Here is a 6,126-nt window from a genome sequence, read left to right on the forward strand (position 1 = left end):
CAGAAAGGCCCGCAGTGTTTGTTGTGGCCACTTCTGCATTAAGGAAGGAGACAGCAAAGCGATGGAGAGGTGCTTCAGTTTTCATTGATATGTTCAGAGGTAATTTTTTTTTTGATTCGAAAAAATTATTTATTTCTGCTCCTTTCTTACCGTTGAGGAAACAGTCTTAGATACACATCTGAAGTCATGTACTACTACCCACTGTTTAAAGGCAAAGCACCATAGGTAAAGTTGATCAGCCATCCAGGGTTCTCAGCATATGGGATCTTGCTTCCTGATTTTACCTTAATTTCTGAAAATCAGAAATGGCATCTCCAAAAAACGTTAAGGGCGTTGTAAGAAAGATCACTGTATTTAGTAGCATAGTTGTAGAAATGGAGCATATTTTCTTTAAGAAACAAAAAACTAAGTACACGCCAGTTAACATCGTCAATATGTCACCATAGGTCAGCAGGACAAAAATACTGTGATAAGCTTATCTCTTCCATACGCAGAAAGCATTCTACTCCAAGCTTTAATGTTTCCTAACTTTTCACAGATGCTTCTTTTTCTGCTGCTTTTCATTCTTTCCCACATTTCATGTTAGAGGATTGATACAGCCTTTAAAACTTCATTAACAGGAGCAAATCCATTATCCACTGATTTCTTCTCAAAAGGCGGGCTAACATTCAGATAGCCCGGCAGTTTCATTCGCATGAATACTCTAGCCATGAAAAACTCAATAGGACACAAATCCAACGAATAGAACAAGAAATCTATTGAGTTTTGGAATGTTTGCCACATTGGATCGGCCCAGGATTATGAAACCTAAACCTCCCATTGTAAACAGGAAGCTGTCTGCGGTCCTTCATAGTATATTGTGCATTTGCTCTGTAGGCCAAGAAGCCTGCAGGCCTCCGAGGCCCATGTTCATCAGTCACGGAGCCAACACTGGGAGGTTCCACAGTGATGTCTTCAATTAATCCTCTGGTGATGAGATGTAAAATACCAGCGCACAGGCCGCGTGGCCAGGAACCCAGGGCGGCTTCTTTAGCTCAAGTTGGGACATCAGAGTACTAAGCATGCGACTCAGGACAAAGTCTCCATGTTTTTGGCAGCAGAAGCAGCTCTCAAACCCTACATACCACCCCACACCAGCTAAGATAATTTTTAAAAGACATTAAAATTATAAATGTATTAACTGGCAATTGCTTCTTGATGACAAATACATTCATGACATTGCAAGCAACCCTTCATTATACAGTCACTTGCTGTCTCCTTGATCCATCGCTGACTCACCAGTTCCCCTGCAGTTTGGCCAGGGCCCTCATCACAGACACTGCTCTGAGCCTTTCTAATACCATCTCCTAGGGACACTCTTCCAGCCCCACTTGCACTTGGAGGTAATCCGGCGTTGTGATGGAGTCTGGAGCGGAGTCCCTGAGTCTTCACTTCCTTCCTCTACGTCTTTGGGCAGCTCAGCCTATCTGTGCCTCAGTTCACACATCTATAAAAAGGGGTTTATCCTAACACTGTCCTGTAGCTCACTTGAGATAATCCACACAAAGCACAGGGCTGGGGCCTGGCACACAGTCAACCCACACGAGTGCTCAGCGCTGTAACTGGCCTCCCGCCTGGGCTTCATGCCTTCTGTTACAGCTTTCTTCCTCTTTCTGCTGGAACCACTCAGACTTCACAGCCCCTGCTCTCTTTGTCACGTTCCTGCCCACCCCATGAGTGCTGAGGTTTCCCAGGCTCTCTCTGCCCAAACTTCCTACGTGGCCTCTTCGCAACCATAGCAGTGGCTTCAATTCCCTCCCTCCCCATATATGTTGGTGGCCACCACCTGATTTCTCTATCCCAGCCCCTTGCCTGCCCTCCAGACTGGAGTATTCCTGTGGACCAAGCACCTGTCTTGCAGTCCACTCAATCCAAACCTGTTTCAGACTGCCCTCGCCTCCAACTCCACACCACCAACCCCCTACCTTCTCCAATCCCTGTCTGTCTTTTCCACTCCCTCTCTCCCATCCTGTCATTCATTCATTTAATACTCAACGCTCTGGAGCATTCACAAGGTTAAGAAAGACCTTTACAAAGTGGTCCCTACTCTCAGGGATCTCCCAGGTCAGGGGCAGATAATTACAATTCAAAGAAGAAAGAGGTTTGACAGAAGGAAGCACAGGACTTAGGAGAGAGGGCAGGAGGGGGCCTGTCTAGTCTCTGGGGTGCGGGCTGACGTCTCTTAAGATGGCATGCTCAGCAAGAACAGACTTGAATAAATTTTCATCTAGGAGCAGGGCAAGGGTGTGGTGGAAGGCCTCTTAATCGATTGCTTATTACCTGAGGGAAGAAATAAGGAGACCTCCAGGCCCTAGTCACTCTCGCCTGAGGAGACTCTGTCCTACTTCGGAACAGGCATTTATTATTCTTATTATTTTTGGTCGTGCCCCATGGCATGCGGGATCTTAGTTCCCCAACGAGGGATCAAACCCACACCCCCTGCAGTGGAAGTGCAGAGTCCTAACCACTGGACCGCCAGGGAAGTCCTAGAACAGGCATTTAAATACATGTCTATCCCACAGGAAACAAGTATATTGCTGTTTCTGAGAGATCTCTTACCATTTTGCTTTTAAAAATTATATAGCTACCAAAAAAAGACTTTAACATTTATTACCTATGAATTTCTCTCAAAGGTCATGAATAGTCAGAAACTCTTGGATATGAGAGAAATTTAACCAACAAATTGATCTCAAATTGAATGACATTTTTATGAAATCAAAGGTAACGATTAAAGGAGCTGACATAATTTACATTTAATCCTCAATGCTCTGGAGCATTCACAAGGTTAAGAAAGATCTTTACAAAGTGGTCCCTACTCTTAGGGAGAGTAGCCACTGCAATAAAAATCTGTAAATTTTAATTTTGCACTTTTCTTCTTATCTTTTTGAGTCCATGCTTTCCCCACCCCGCTCCTCCAGATTTCAAGGGTTTTAGTAAGACCTTGGCACATTTGTAGCCCTGGTGATAAACTTAGGGAATACATGGGTCATCAGAGACAAGCCCTCAACAGCCAGGACAGAAAGGACAGTTGGCTTTATGCTCTCCCCAGAGGTGACAGTTTTCAGTGCTGGTTCCATTCCACCCAGAATGGTGACATTAGGCACCTAAACACAGACTGGCAGGGGTGTAGGGGACCCAGGGGAAACAGAGGGCAGCACCTTCTGAAACTGTGTGGAAGGCACAAGGCTGACTTGTAAACATTCCCTCCTTTACCAAAGTAATATAGCCTCATTAAATAAAATTTGGATAACATGGGAAAGTACATTAAAGAAATTTTATCCCACCTGGACCTGTTAGCCAAACACAAGCATTGCTCACTTTTTTATCTTCTGGTGATTTTCTCTGCAAAGAGTTGTTCCTTTTTTTTTTTTTTAATGTAGTTATAATTGTGCCTACTATTTCATATCCTGCTTTTCCTACTTACTGTATTGTGTTTCCTTCTGTCATTACTCACTTCAGTTTACTGTAAGGGTACATAAAATGTCATCACGGGATTTATCAAAGTTTTCTTAACCATTGCCCTATAGTCAAACATTTAAATTGCTTCCAATGTTTTGCTATTATACATGTTTTTTTGTTATTTTCAGTGGTATTGCAATTTAAACCTTTTTTGACACTTAGGATTGTTTCTTAAGATAGATCTCAGAAGTGGAATTATTGAGTTAACAAATATGAATATTTCTAAGAGTTCAAATCCATATTGCTGAATTGTTCCCCAGAGAGGACTGTATTAATGTACACTGCCTCTAGCAATACATGAAAATTCCAGCTACCTGATGGCTTCAACTGCATGGCTATTATCACTAATTTTTTTTCTTCTGCTAACTTAAGAGGTAGAAAGTGAGCTTATTTCTTATGTAAACTTTATAATGTGGTTTATCATACATTCAGAGAAGTATACAAATCATGAGTGAATGTTCACAAAGTGAACACCCCCTAAGTAACCAGCACCCTGATCACAAAACTGAACATTACCAGAAGCCCAGAAGCCCCTGCTGTGCCCTGTTCGCCCTCCTCTACCCCAGCCAAGGGTAACTGCTATCCTGACCTCTCACACCATAGGTTAGTGTTGGAAAGTGGCATTATTAAGAATTTTCATTTCCTTGATGACTAGAGGAGTCAGCCATTTTTCTGTGTGTTAGTTGATGAACTGTAGTTCCTCTTTTGTAAATTGTCTTTTCAAGTTCTTTGTCCAGTAAATGGTTGACTCTTAAGCAATCTCCTAATGTGAGTTTGGCTAAGGTTGGACTGTAGTCATCATTACATTGTTCAAAAATGGAGAAGTGTGTGTATGTGTGTGTGTCTATGCTCGCACGATCTCACTCTGACAATACTCCTCTTATTTATTTAAGCTTCTTTACTACAAAGCAAGATGGTGCCTCTGTAGGCAACACCTGGCAGGGGTAACTTTTCGGTGACAGAGCTGACCCTAAATAGACTCTGCTGTTCTTTCGGTGTCTGTGAGAATAACAGAAATAGGTCACTGAACCTTTTTAAAAATAGAACTGACACATTTGGGGAAAGCATTTTTTCTGCTGAGATAGCACACAGTACAAGATGAAATGATCTCTAGAGGGTAGATGAATTTAGACACTTGATATTAAAAATAAATATTCTTCATGGCAGTAACTCACAGGAAATAGAGTGTCTTTCATAAGAAAGGTCTCTAAACAGTGCTACCTTATGTAAAGTTTTCCCACCTCAGTTCCGGTGCGGGCTCTTCTGAGGGGCAAGCAATAGCTGTAGATGGAGAGAAGGGCCACATCATCAACTGTGGTCAGTGTTTGTTCCGTCACCAAAGCCAAGATCTCCTGTCTCACTGGGTTTGCTTTCTCCCCTCTTAAGTATTACACAACCGCCTGCCCACCCTTGGATGGCTCTCCATAACTGCAAAACAGGCAGAGACAAGGCCGTCTCGTCACCTGGGTGCAGCTCCATTCCAGGACTTCCGAGGGCTTGACTGATTTGTGGAAGGCCAGCTCCAGCATCTCTGCCCACAGGCTCCCCAAGTGCTGTCTAGGGGCCCCAGGCCTGCCCTGTGGGGGGCTCTTCTCGGCTTCTGAGACATCCTCAGAAATCTCTCTCTGGCTATTGCCCCAGCTCCCACCCCTACTCACACACCCACCCATCCTGCTACCTTCAGAAGCCCTGTGCACCTCAGAGGCAGACACTTATGTCTTCTCCAGGGATTACCAAGGTGCTGCCTACACCACCATGCTTGGGCTCCACTAATGAGAAAGGCAAGATCTGTTGGCTAGAAAAGCAGGGCCTGGAGTTACTTTGGGAAAGACACTTCAGTACAGCCCCCAAAATGTCAAGGAGGATACATGAGGAGGTTGGCTATCGCAGGAGTTGGGGGGTGAATAGTAGCAAGGAAGGAGGATGCAGAGCTGGGACAGGGACACCTGTGTTTCAGGAAAGTCTGGCCACAGGGAGAGAGAGACAGGGTAAGCAAGCAGTGGCTACGGGGGATTGGGGAGTAGGAGAGGACAGACAGACAGCTGTGAGGCATTTCTCAGAAGTAGAACACACAGGCAGGACCTGATGACTTTGACATTGGCACCAAGGAAAGAGGAAGAGCCAAAGTTGCTGATGCAGCCCTTTCTAATGAGAACACGGTTCTTTTCTACAGCACGTACCCACTTATCCACTCACCTATCAAGTGTGTGTTGAGCGCTTCCCTATGTCAGATACTGTTGCAGACTCTGGGAATAATATGTTTCTGCCCAAATCACATTTTCACTCTGCTGGGTGGGGGGCCGGCAGTGCAGACAACAAACAAGTAAGCAAATAAAAAAGATGACCCCACATGGTGATGGTTGCTCTTGGAAGATAATTTGGGCTGGGGGAATTGTGTGACTGGGTAGGACTTTTCTGAGGAAGTGATATTCCAGCTGAGACCTGGATGATATGAAGCAGCCAGTCAGGAGAAGACCCAGGGCAAGAACATTCTAGGTAATCAAAAATGCCTCTGCAAAAGGCCCCAAGATGGGCATGACCTTGGCTCATTTCAGGAACAGAGGGAAGACCACTGTGGCACGACAAGTTTTGCAAGACAAAATTGTTTTCTGACCTATTTGCTGAGCT

General features: G+C 44.5%; 1 pseudogene; it reads right to left on the reverse strand.

The window, feature by feature from the left end:
- LOC103081689 (oligosaccharyltransferase complex subunit OSTC pseudogene) overlaps window positions 1–1,086 on the reverse strand; it is a 5,620-nt pseudogene extending 4,534 nt beyond the window's left edge.
- Between the last annotated feature and the right edge of the window lie 5,040 nt (window positions 1,087–6,126).

This window comes from Lipotes vexillifer, unplaced genomic scaffold, assembly GCF_000442215.2.
Source record: "Lipotes vexillifer unplaced genomic scaffold, Lipotes_vexillifer_v1.1 scaffold1306, whole genome shotgun sequence".
In the NCBI taxonomy this organism is placed as follows: domain Eukaryota; kingdom Metazoa; phylum Chordata; class Mammalia; order Artiodactyla; family Lipotidae; genus Lipotes; species Lipotes vexillifer.